The sequence below is a fragment of the Equus przewalskii genome, chromosome 19, assembly GCF_037783145.1.
Source record: "Equus przewalskii isolate Varuska chromosome 19, EquPr2, whole genome shotgun sequence".
NCBI lineage: Eukaryota > Metazoa > Chordata > Mammalia > Perissodactyla > Equidae > Equus > Equus przewalskii.
The window spans coordinates 62,965,695-62,978,995 of record NC_091849.1 but is presented as its reverse complement, the minus strand read 5'-3'; the positions used below and the strand labels follow the sequence as shown (position 1 = coordinate 62,978,995).

The 13,301-nt window shown below is 43.0% G+C and overlaps 1 long non-coding RNA gene across 1 annotated transcript; it reads left to right on the top strand.

Moving 5' to 3' along the window:
• The first annotated feature begins 625 nt into the window (after positions 1–625).
• Positions 626–9,069, top strand: LOC139077381 (uncharacterized). Its single transcript, XR_011529844.1, has 3 exons — positions 626–761; positions 6,479–6,620; positions 7,521–9,069. It is a non-coding gene; the product is annotated as an uncharacterized lncRNA (long non-coding RNA).
• Positions 9,070–13,301: the final 4,232 nt, after the last annotated feature.

The window sequence follows — 13,301 nt, the reverse complement described above, 5'->3', positions numbered from 1 at the left end:
GCCTCAACTTAACAACTCGCCCTAACTCCTTTAGCTTGCTGGTGCCAGACGTGTCTCACATCCCAGCCTCTAACCCCACAAGTCGTGTTTTTCATTTAGTCTCTCTCTCTTGGTGTTACATGACCTGCAGAAACCTAATCTTAGTTCTTTTGCTTGCCTTTAATTTTACGGTTATAATCAAAGTGCTTAAGAAGTGCAATCTGATGTCTGCGGTTAGTCCAAAATGCATAGAATGTAGAAGAAAGTTTCTATCCTTCTCTGTCCATGTGTTTGGTCTGAAGCTGAATGTCACGAGTTCCTGTCACTGGAGATATTCAAGCAGGAGTTTCGGCAGCCGCTGGGTGTGTGTTACAGCAGTGGTCTAACCAACAGAAACCTGAGAGCCACTTCAGTCCTGAGAGTTTGTTAAACGTGCATCAGCAATTCCCAGGCGTACCACTTACCAGCTTCTTGGGTATCACTTAACTTCTCTGGGCCTCAGTTTCCTCCTATTCAAAGAACAGCTTTATAACAACTTATAAAGCTGTTAGAGAGATTAAATGAGGTTGAAGAACAATAGCGGTATCCTGATTCCAACTCTCCCCATCACATTCCCAAAATAACCACCAGAGCAACAAGGGGAGCGGATAGAACTGCACAGGACCCATGACTTAAGCATTGTTAGGAGACAGAAAACACTGCAACCTTCAAGTCTCTTATGAGGAAAGAAAGAAAAAATTCTAACAAAGCTTCCAATACCTGCAAACCACCCCAGCAAAGCTGTGAGTATGGGGCGTCGGGGCCGGGGGGCCAATCGAGGAAGTGAAACACAAAAATGTCCCACACAGGTGAGGATTTGATAGTTCAAGCCCTGGCTACAGGGAAGGAGCTTAAAAGTGTGCAGGGCCTGACGGGGCAGCCTCAGAGAGGCACTGCTCCTGGGAGGGCATTAGAGAGAGAGAGAAGTTTCCACTCCTTGGACATGAGGTGATGGAAGGAAAGAAAGAAAGCAAAGGAGAAAATTAAAGATCTTGCTGAATAGTATTGGTTGATTGTATCAATGTCAATATTATGATTGTGACAATGGTACCATAGGTTTGCAAGGTGCTACCATTGAGAGAAACTGCAGAAAGAGTATTATTTCTTACAACTTCATGTGAACTTTCAATTATCTCAAAATAAAATGTTTTGTTTAAAAAGCTGATTTCAGGAAAAAAATCCCACTTACTGTTGCATCAAAAAGAATAAAATATCTAGGAATAAAAGTTTAATCAATGAGGTGAAAGACCTATACACTGAAAACTGTAAGACATTGATGGAAGACATTAAAGAAGAAGCAAATAAATGGAAAGATATTCCTTGCTTACGGATTGGAAGAATTAATATTGTTAAAATGTTCATACTACCCAAAGCAATCTATAGATTCAATGCAATCCCTACCAAAATTTCAATGGCATTCTTCACAGAGCTAGAACGAATAATCCTAAAATGTGTATGAAACCGCAAAAGCCTCTGAATAGCTAAAGCAATCTTGAGAAAGAAGATCAAAGCTGGAGGCACCACAGTCCCTGACTGCAAACTGTGTAATCAAAACAGTTATGGTACTGGAACAAAAACAGACACACAGATCAATGGAACAGGATAGAGCCCATAAATAAACTCACATGTACATGGTGAATTATGTTTATGACAAAGGAGCCAGGAATATACAATGGGAAAAGGAGAGTCTCTTCAATAAATGGTGTTGGGAAACTTGACAGCCACATGCAAAAGAATGAACCTGGACCATTACCTTACACTACAAAAAAAAAAAACTAACTCAAAATGGATTAAAGACTTAAATATAAGATCTGAAACCATAAACCTTCTAGGGAATAACATGAGTAAGGTCTCTGATGTCAGTCTTGGTGATGATTTTTTGGATTTGACACTAAAAGCAAAGGTAACAAAAACAAAAATGAGCAAGTGGAACTACACCAAACTACAAAGCTTCTGCACAGCAAAGGAAACCATCAAGAAAACAAAAAGGCTACCTAAAAGTTGGGAGAAGATATTTGCAAATTATACATCTGATAAGGGGTTAATATCCAAAATATGTAAAGAACTCATACAACTCAACAACAAAAACCAAACAACCTGATTACAAAACAGTCAGAGGATCTAAAAAGACATTTTTCCAAAGAAGATATATAGATGGCCAACAGGCACATGGAAAGATGTTCAACATCACTAATTATTAGGGAAATGCAAATCAAAACCACCATGAGATATCACCTCACACCCATCAGAATGGCTATTATCAAAAAGACAAGAAATAACAGTGTTGGAGAGGATGTGGAGAAAGGGGAACCCTTGTTACTGGTGGAAATGTAAACTGGTGCAGCCACTATGGAAAACAGTATGGATGTTCCTCAAAAAATTAAAAATAGAACTATCCTATGATCCAGCTGCTCCACTTCTGGGTATTTATCCAAAGGAAACAAAAACACTAATTCAAAAAGATACATGCACCCCTGTGTTCACTGCAGTATTATTTATATTAGCCAAGACGTGGAAACAACCTAAGTGTGCAATGACAGAAGAATGAATAAAGAAGATGTGTGTGTGTGGGGGGGGGGGGGTGTATACACACACAATGAAGTACTACTCGGCCATAAAAAAATAAAGTCTTTCCAAAAAATAAAATCTTACCATTTGTAACAACATGAGTGGATCTTGAGGGTATTATGCTAAGCAAAATAAGTCAGATGGAAAAAGACAAATACTGTATGATTTCACTCGTATGTGGAAGATAAACAAACATATTGGTGGTTACCAGAGAGGGGGAGGGTGGGAGGAGGATGAGAGGAGTTAAGGGGCACAGATGTACAGTGATGGTGGAAACTAGACTTTTGTTGGTGAACATGGTGTGGTGTATACAGAAGTCAAAATACAATGATGTACACCTGAAATTTATATAATTTTATAAACCATTGTGACCTCAATTAAAAAATTTAAAAAGTAAAAAACATGGGCTGAGGATCTGAATAGACATTTTTCCAAAGAAGACATACAAATGGCCAACAGGCCCAAGAAAAGGTGCTCACATCATTAATCATCCCAACTCAAATGCAAATCAAAACCACACGGAGATATCGCCTCACACCAGGTAGAATGGCTATTATCAGAAAGACAAGAAATAGCAAGTGTTGGTGAGGATGTGGAGAAAAGGGAAGCCTTATGCACAGTTGCTGGGAATGTAAATTGGTGCAGCCACAATGGAAAACAGTATGGAGGTTCCTCAAAAAATTAAAGATAGAACTGCCATGTGATCCAGCTATCCCACTTCTGGGAATGTATCCAAAGGAAATGAAGACAGGATCTTGAAGGGATATCTCCACTCCCATGTTTATTGCAGCATCATTCACAACAGCCAAGATATGGAGACAACCTAAGTGTCCACTGACAGGTGAATGGATAAAGAGATGTGGTGTATGTGTATATACAATGGGATATTATTCAGGCATAGAAAAGAAGGAAATCTTACCATTTACAACAACGTGGATGGACTTTGAGGGCAATATGCTAAGTGAAATAACTCAGAGAAAGATAAATATTGCATGATCTCACGTATATGTGGAACCTAGAAAAATAATGAGCTCATAGATAACCACAAACAGATTGGTGGTTGCCAGAGGTGGGGGCTGGGGGCTGGGCGAAATGGGCAAAGGAGGTCAAAAGGTAGAAACTTCCAGTTGTAAAATAAATGTCATGGGGATGTAACGTACAGCATGGTTACTCAAGTTAATAATATTGTATTTTACATTTGAAAGTTGCTAAGACGGTAGATCTTAAAAGTTCTCATCACAAGAAAACAGAATTTTGTAACTATTCCTGATGATGGATGTTAACTAGACTTATTGTGGTGATAATTTTGCAATATATACAGATATCACATCATAAAACTAATAGAATGTTATATGTCAATTATATCTCAATTTAAAAAATTAAAAAACTGATTCCATTTTCATAAAGGTAAAAAATAGGCAAAATGAAACTCTATGTTTAGAAATTTATATTTAAGAAGTAAAACTAAAGAAAAGAAAGAACGTGATTGCCGAAAAAGTCAGTTTAGTGGTTTCCTCTGCAAGGAGAGGAGGAGGCGGTCAGTGGGAAAAAGCAAGGTGGGGGTGTTTCTTGACTCTCAAGATTGTTACCCTCCTGTTTGCTTTAAAATAATTCATTAAGTTCCCCATTTGTGCTTTTTAAAAACTGTACAAGAACAGGTGCTGGCATGCGGGCCACAGTTTGTCAAGCACTGTTCTAGAACACAAAGAAAACTTCAGTAGCTTCCATAAAGTACAGTAAGAAGAAACCAGTTTGACCACAATGCTATAGAACTGGAAATTAAAAATAAAACCAAAAATAAGGACTCTTCACCTGGAAATTAAAGGTCTTGTATCAAACCACTCTTGGGTGAAAGGAGAATAAAACAATATTACTGAATTTCTGAAAATAAATTGGGGACCAGCCCAATGGCCGAGTGGTTAAGTTTGCATGCTCCACTTGGGCAGCCTGGGGTTCACCAGTTCGGATCCTGGGCACAGACCTAGCACCACTCATGAAGCCATGCTGTGGCAGGGGCTCACACAGAAGAACTAGAATGACTTACAACTAGGATACACAATTACGCACTGGGGCTTTGGGGAGGAAAAAAAAGAGGAAAACTGGCAACGGATGTTAGCTCAGGGACAATCTTCCTTACCAAAAAAAAAAGGTTAAGTATTTTTCACAGTCAGGAATAAAATGGCTATCACTCCCCTGTTTACAAAAGCAGTTTCCATAATCCAAATTTAGTATGATTTATTAATGATAGAGTGAAAGCCACCTCTGTATGGATGAAATTGTTAGGTTTACTAAAAACTAAAAGTAGGAAACACAAGAATAGCTAGGAAATTACTGAATATGAAGACCTGTTGGGGGAAAGGGGCACAGGAGGAACCAAACGGTACAGCGCCAGCACGAGAATAAGCATCAGATCCATGAATAGCATAAAAGCTCCATAAACAGACCCAACTACATATAAAAGTCTAGTTTATGATGAAAGTGGTACCTCAAATCACGGTGGCAAAGATGCTCTGTTTAATAGACAGTGTAGGGCCAACAGGATAGCCATGTGGAACAAGACAAAAGCAGATCCATCCCTTCCATCACACCTACGAAAAAACTCCAAAACTCTATTAAAAAGTAAATCTATACAAGTATCAGAAGAAAACATGAGTGAATGCCTCTAAAACCATGTGACTAAAACCCTAGATGCAACAAAACATTGATAAATTTGACTAAGTACTAATAAAAAAACTTTTGCCTGGCAAAAAAAAACACATTAAAGTCGAAGACAACTGACAAACTGTGAGAAAATATTCACAGCATATGTCACAGATAAAGGGTTGAATCCCTAATTTATTGAGAATTTTTTTAATTGAGGAAAAGAGGCCTATAGAAAAATGGGCAGAGACTTGAACAAACAACTCAAAAAGAGATATAAAAATAGCCCTCAATCATATGAGAAGATGTGCAATTCCATTCATATAAAAAAAGAAATGCAAATTAAAACTACAATGAAATTCCATTTTTTGCCCATCAAATTGGCAAAATTCAAAAGCTTGACAATCAGTCTGGTGAAGCGGTGATGGGGAAACAGGCACTGCCCTCCACTGTGGGTGGATGTGAAAAGTGGTCCAGCGTCGATGGAGACTTAGAGAATACCTAACCAACTACATCTAACCCATATAACCAACACCTAACCGATTATAACCAAACCTCAACACAGAAGTCATTCTATAGTTTATCCAGAACATGCGTCTCCAACAATATGGAAACATGTTTGCAGAGTTATTCAGGGTATTATTCGTTACTGTCAAGCATAGGAGACTGACTGATAAACTGTGCTCCAGACGCGCAATGGTCCCCATGCAGATGTGGGGCAGAATCAGGAGGAGCTCCGTGTACTGATAGGGACCCATTCCTCTCAGGTATCATTAACGAAAAAAGCAAACGGCAAAAAAACCACATAGTATGCTACCTTTTGTGTGCAAAATAAGGGGAACATTTTTTTAAATACATCTAATGGTTTGTCATTACAAACAGGAACACAGGGAGCACAACCCAGAAAACAGTGAACTTTGCCTACAAAGGGGTGGGGAGATTGGACAGAAGGAATAGGAAGCAGTGACACATCTCTGATTGTACCTTCCGGGTAGTTTGACTTTTAAAAGCATGTTAATATTCTACATATTCCAAAAATAAAATTAAATCAATAAGAATAAGAAGGAGGTACTAAAACCAAAAGTGAACTGGAGCCCACACGGACCTACCTGCATTTCTGACGTACACCACAGCCACCCTCCAGCGAGGTGGGGGGGGGGGCAGTTCATCGACGTAATTTATAAACACAGCGTGTGACTGTGTCCCCGGCGGAGGGCGAGGGGACTGCAAACAAACCCCAGACTCTTCTTAGGAGGTTGTTCCTGCAACGGCACATGCGCGGCCGCTCTGAAACTCCAGATGTGCTGAGGGGTTGAACAGCTGAGTGAACAGAATGTGTTGGTGTTGTTGGAGTTTTCACTGTGGAAGGACACACAAATATGAAATGCTGGAAGGTATTTTGGGGAGTGGCCTGGAACTGGAGGTATGGCTGTGAACCCAAGATTTCTAGAACGTATATATATGTGTATGACTGTTTCTGTGCACACATACATGCATGTGTGTGCATACGCATGTGTATATTGTATGCAGGCGTATGCATATGTGTATATATATGCTCTCTTTATTGAAAGGGCCACAAAGCAAAGACCAGAGTAGCAACGAGGACACCGAGCACCCAGGCCTTGATCCCCACTCGAAGGAACCAAGGCTTGTAGGAGAAATGGCTGATCCTAGGCCTGGGACAGCTTAGTCCCTCTGCAGATGGGCTGCTTGTGACATCTGATGCTTGTTCCCCTCTTCTCTTCAAGCCTGTGAAGCCAGCCACACTTTGTTCCACCCCCTACTGACATGACTCTCAGTCAATCTTCCCAGGCTGCCATGAAGCTCATGATGATCCTCAGCACCTTGCACAACTTCCGCCAATGCCAAATTGTCGCTTATTTTTAACCTGCTTTCCTGCAAACGTTTCTTTAAAAGCCATATAAAGCTTGGATTTTAATTTGCATCATAGTAAGTTTCCCTTATTTCCAATTGATTCCACATTTCTACTCCCATACATTTTGCCTGACATTATGTGTCTAAAAGTTTCACCAGAGCACAAAGGTCAGAAAGATTGGCCACAGCGAATTAAACAGCATACGTTGCAGAAGGCATTCAGTATGACATGGTAAAAAAAACAAAAGAAGAAAAAAATCATTGGCTGGGAGGCTTTGCAGTGTGTCTGTGCTAAAGCTTGCTGCCCGAGAATGTACCCAACAGGGTCACAGGCTGCCGGTACCAGTGTCCTCAGAGGGTGGGGGCAAATCCACGGGACAAGTCGCATCATCATAAATTGGCTCTTTATCATTTTTCAGGTATCCACCTAGAATTATTATTGCCAGTCGCACTCGGCTGGTGACCACAGCTTATGTCAGCAGCCATGACGCCGTGTCCCAGCTGCGGGACAGCCCACCTGAGGGACAGCAGAGGAGGCAGAAGAGACCCTCACTCCCAGAGCTGCCGCTGCCGGAAACAGGCCTTCCCGTGCCTGGGCGTGGTCTGGGCTCCATCCACAGGAGCAGTCTTCTGGGAAGCAGGGCCAGCCCAGTCACCAACCGGACAGGCCAGGCTGGTGAGGGCGGAAAACGTCATCTGAAAGCCGTCCTTCCCAGGGCTTCAGAAAAGGCGAGACTGCCCACCGACGGCCCAAGAAAGACCTGTGTGTCCTGCAGCCTCGAGCTCTGCTTTGCAGGCCTGAGCTCACCACTGTCTGGCAGGCGTCTCTTGCTTCTGAGGCGCCCCTAAAGCACTTTCGCTCTCTGTAGGCGCTTTGACGGCAGCTTCTGCGGGTGGATTCTGGCCCACAGGAGAGGCTCAGATGACCGAGTTAGAATTTGAGGCTCATCCAGTGTTAATCTTAGTTGTGTGCACAGTATCACCCCCAGTTTTAATGTTTGCTCAATACTCTTTTCTCTGGATGAAAAGAGAAGGGAGACTCACACATCCTGGAGGAAACATAGGTTTTCTTCTTTTGTCTATCCCTGAACGGCCAAGGACAGTGCTTTCAAGTGGCTTATGGAAAGGATTGAGAGTCGAGGGTAAAGAAGACAGAGAGAAGCTGCTTCCGTTGTCAGCCTCTGAAGTCCATGAACAGTGAAAGTTCAGCTGAGGTCTACAAAAATATTAGCAATGCCAAAAGGCCGGCAGCCAGGATGTGTCTTTGTGCAGGAACTGAATGGCTACCCCAGCTGGAAAAGTTTAAAAACCCTGGCAGGGGTGGAACAGTCCTATAAAAAAGACAGTGAGAAAGAAGTGTTTCTGAAATAATTAGATTTATGAACCTGTAAAAGAACGTTCTCCACAGACTCTAAGCCTGTAAGCATGGGCGTGACGGAAATGCAAGGATTTGGAGATATTTATCTAATTTTTAAAGATGCTATTAGTAACAGTGGTTGAAATGAATCTGATGAAACATGAAATTTTTTAGTACAAGGAAGTAATATGCATAATTATTAGTCAAAATTTGTTTGCAACAGGCAACTACTTAAAATTCTAAGATGATTCCAAGTTATTCAAAATGTTAATCACATGACATCTTATCAAGATGGAGATTTTAACTCAGTAGTAACTTTAATTAATTACATTAATAAAATCATGGTTGGCCTTTCTTAATTATTTTATGCTTCTGAATATTTAAATTATAAATATATCTGATTCATCTTTTTAAAAAAGATATTAGTCAACACAGTAAAAAATTTAGGCTGTATAAAATGAATTGAAACCAATGCCAAAAGTTGAAGGTGCTCTTTATAAAGTGAAATGTGCATTTTTAAGACAAAATATAAGTGACAAAAATACGATTAATGCAAATATTTGGGATTTTATTTACTAATCAAATTATAAAACACGTAAATGTTTCAAAAATGCTTGGTCAATAATAATTTCCTTTTTTACAAGTAGAATCCGTAGTTTTAGTTTAGCTTTATCAGAAATAAATTTATTGCTTTTATTTCTGTAAGGACAACTTTTCTGTTCAATCAAGTATCTTAATAGATATTTGGCTGTAATGACAGAAAAGAAACGGTAGAGGGCACTTTAGTTCTCTAACAAAATAAAACCATTCCTAAAACCGTCTATAAATCAGGAAAGCAGACAACGGGGAGACCTGAGCTATCTGGTCAAGGTTAGACAATAATGTGACACGAGTTTCCCTGCTCCCCACACCCTAACGGGGACGTCTCAGGCAAACAGAGTCATTCCGTAAATCAACCGGCAACGTGAAAAACAAGTGTTCTCAGACCTGCAGATCTGTGGACCCATCATTTCAAGAGTATTTCATTTAAAAAGTACCACATCTATTTGGAAATTGCCTGATCTACTGATCGGTAAACTCTCACTGTCTAGAAGTTTTAAGAGGGAGAGTGAGTGCTTTAAACAGGTCGACGATGCACTGGGGCGTACCTCTCTTGTCTTGGTCCGATTCCCACTAGGAGCCTATGACCTCAGACTTGTTACTTAATCACAATTTCCTCCCGAATCGTCTTTGTAATCATCGTCGTCATCACCTCAAGGAAGACGCCTGCTTTCAAGCAGCTTCCACTCTGTTCTAGCTGAAATAAGGTCAGTATAAGAAACAGCTCCCAGGAGGGAAAGACAACGCACAGTTAAATGTAAATTGTGTTGTTCAGCGTGTACACAATTCCTGGGCTGCTCGTTCTGATTGCCTGGCCTCGGTTTTACGTTTTATACTGAGGTTCTGTACTGGATGATGTGGCTGGATGAAGCTCTGTCATCCATTCCTGTTTTGTATGTTGTTCTATCAAATTTGGTGATCTAGTACCCAAGCTCTCAACAGGTTTACCGCGGTTCTTAACATCTTGGAGTGTAAAGACCCACTTGAAATCTGAAGAAGACGTGGAGCTCCTCTCCCCAAAACGCTCTACAAGACAGCTCACTCGAAATGAGCAAGGTTAACCCCAGGAGGTTCAGGACCCTGAGCTCTGCCACAGGCCCCCTGGTGACCCACAGACACGACGCCAGGAGTCTCCGACAGAGGCGCACGCCACACGGCTCCCACGGGTTCCAGAGTCATTTCCGGAAAGTTCACGTGTTGCGGTGGGGTTAAGATGGCGATGAGGCTGGAGAGGGAGGTGTGCCATGCCAAGCAATTTTGGAGTTTTTTCCATAAGCAACAGGAAGTGTACTGAAGTGTTTAAGCACAGAAGTGAAAGATCTGCATTTCAAACAGCAAAACCAGAGAGTAGAATGCAAAATAAACAGGAGAGGAAAGACAGGAAGCAGAGAGATCCTCACTCAGTCTGCCAGCACCATAATCTGGGCGAGGCACAGGGAGAGCCTGTTTAAAATCTTTCCAAAACTCCGGATGCTCCCTTTTCTAAGACAGGCCTACGCTGATTCCGTGTAATAAGTAATGGGACAGAAGTTTCCAAACACCAAGGGACATTTGGAACTAGACAAGGATGTTCTGCAGTTCCCTCGTCTTGTCCTCAGGGCGGCAGAGGGCACTAGCATGCCTGCCTGGTGGACAGCTTCAGACGCCTGGGCAGCCTGGGAGCCTCCAGGAGGCCAGGCGTGGGCCTCCCGAACACGCAAACCTGGAGGCCTTCGCTCAGCACCCACGGCTTCAGGGAGAAGCGTCTGTCCTCTCACCGTATCCCTCAGGGCGGACAGGATGGGCCACTCAAGATGTTATTGGAGGCTGGACCGTGAGGAAATACCTCTGCATTCTCTAGGAGCCAAAAACAACAAGCAAGCAGAATTTCTGGTGAGGGAGATTTCTCACAGAACTGTGGTGAAAATTTAATGAAAACAAGCTTTGGGGCCAGCCCTGTGGCCAGGTGGTTAAGTTCACATGCTCCACTTCGGCGGCCCAGGGTTTCACTGGTTCGGATCCTGGGCGCCGACACAGCACCGCTCATCAGGTCATGCTGAGGCGGCATCCCACATAGCACAGCAGAGGCACTCACAACTAGAATATACAACTGTACTGGGGGACTTCGGGGAGAAGAAGAAAAAAAAACATTGGCAACAGTTGTTAGCTCAGGTGCCAATCTTTAAAAAAATTTAAAAAACAACCCAATCTGTATGTATGTGTCACTGGTCTTCCAGGAAATTTGCACATGGATCCTGATATTGTCACATATTGCCACATCCCATTTGTTTGCTACAAGAAAGGGAAGATCATTAATGACATGCTGAGCATCAGCTGCAGAGATGTTCTCATTCTTACAGAAGGGAGTTTGGCCAATGGCCCCCAAGAGTAGGGCCAGAAATAAGAATTGGAGAAAAGGGATTAGATTCAAGCATTAGTTTGTTGATTCTACTCAGAACTTGGCATTTACTAAGATGTGGAAAGTGAAACCAACAGTTCCAGACCTCCTGTTGAACTAAACCCACCGCCCCACAGGAGGCTCTGACCATCTGGCCCAACCCACCTCCAGCCACATGCCCCCACTGCCCCCTCACAGGCTGTGCTCAGCGACTGAACCGCCACACCCCGACGCCGCTGTTCCCTTGGCCTGGAAGGCCCTCTGATGCCTCTCCATCAGACGAAGTCCTCTCCATCCCCAGGCCCAGTCCCAGAGCCACCTGCTCTGTTAGGCCCTTGTGAATGCTCCTGCCCACTTGCTGCAAAAACCAATGACTCGCCCCTCTCCGGGCCGCCTAGGACTGCCTTCACGTGTGTAATGCTCATCAAAGCATCATCCACACCCATCTTCCCATTGCATTTTGGAAGGAGCCTGGTCTAATTCCTTTTGTTTCCCAAGCCACTAGCATGGTGTGGGCACAAAATAGGAAATAGATCAGTATTTGTTGAAGAAAGACAGGGAGGGAGAGAAAGAAATTCCAGTCAAGAGGCTGTTAGAGTCATCCAGACAGAAGGTCTCATAGGAGCCTAAACATGGAAAGTGGTGCTGGGAACAGAAATTCACGATTATGAAAATAGAAGAGATTAGATTAGACTGGTGATTAAATGCAGGGAATGAGAGAGAAATGGGACTTAACGGGTGATTCCAACCAAGTTTTCTGGCCCAAGAGACTGAGAGAACATAAACAGAGGGTACTGACCCTGTGGGAGGCGGGCAGCAGGTGAAGTCCTGCTTCAGACTTCTCCCTCCACGCTCGGGCCGCCCCACGTGAGAGGTTAGCAGGTGGTTGTGTGTTCACAGTGAAGGATCTGATGAGAGGCCACGTGCAGCATCCGGGAAGACTCAGGAGCCAAGGAAGGAGAGCAATTCCGAGAGCGGGACGCCCCAGAGACAGGCTGTTGAGGCTAAGCCGGAGGAGGACTATGGGGCCATAGCTATCGCAGCCTCAGAAAGAGCAGCCCTACTGGGGCTGGAGGGTCCCTGGAGTCGTTGGGAGAGGGCGGAACCTCGAGTGTGACGGCGCTCAGAAACGTGAGTCGTAACAGGGACCAGGGGCCTCCACACCTTCTGTGGGTGATTTCTGCTCCCGACCCAAATTGTTTTTTAATTGAATGTTGAGTTAATCAGGTTTCATTAAAGTTTCCACTGCCTACAGCTACTAAGATAATTTTTGTTTTTTTAATTTAAGAAGTTAAAAATAGAATCTCTGGATAGGCCTGGAGTTGGGATGGGAAAGTAGTTTGGTGACTCATTTACACTCTCTTCTAAAGTGTACCATCAAATTCTAAATATGAATCAACTCACTTTTGTTTTTTTCCAAAAAGATGAACCCGAAAGACCTTAAATAGTCCCTTCCACCAAAAGAAACAAAGGCTTGCATTAAATCCAGCTGGAATTGTGTGCTCAGCTGATCCAAGGCTGAGCCTGGAACGGGTCGGGTTTAACGTGAGTCCCCCCCCGGAAGCCTGGGTGGGCTCCTGTCCCCCGGTTGCCAGGTGGAATCGTTCAGAGCAGCAGGAGGAGAGCTGAAATGTCTGCCTTCCTCGCACTGAGTGCGTTTTACCCCCGTCCTCGATTGAGCCCAAGACGACGAGTGGATTTTTGACCATGTTCAGCGAGCCTGGCGCCTCTCTCTACCCGGGGCCATGCCCATCTCAGCAGGTTGATTCCGTTGAACTTAGAATTGAAGACCTTTGTGTTGTAATTCGGTTTTAACCAATTATGTTTTAAATATGTTTTCTGAACTGGCTTGGGGAAATTCACTAA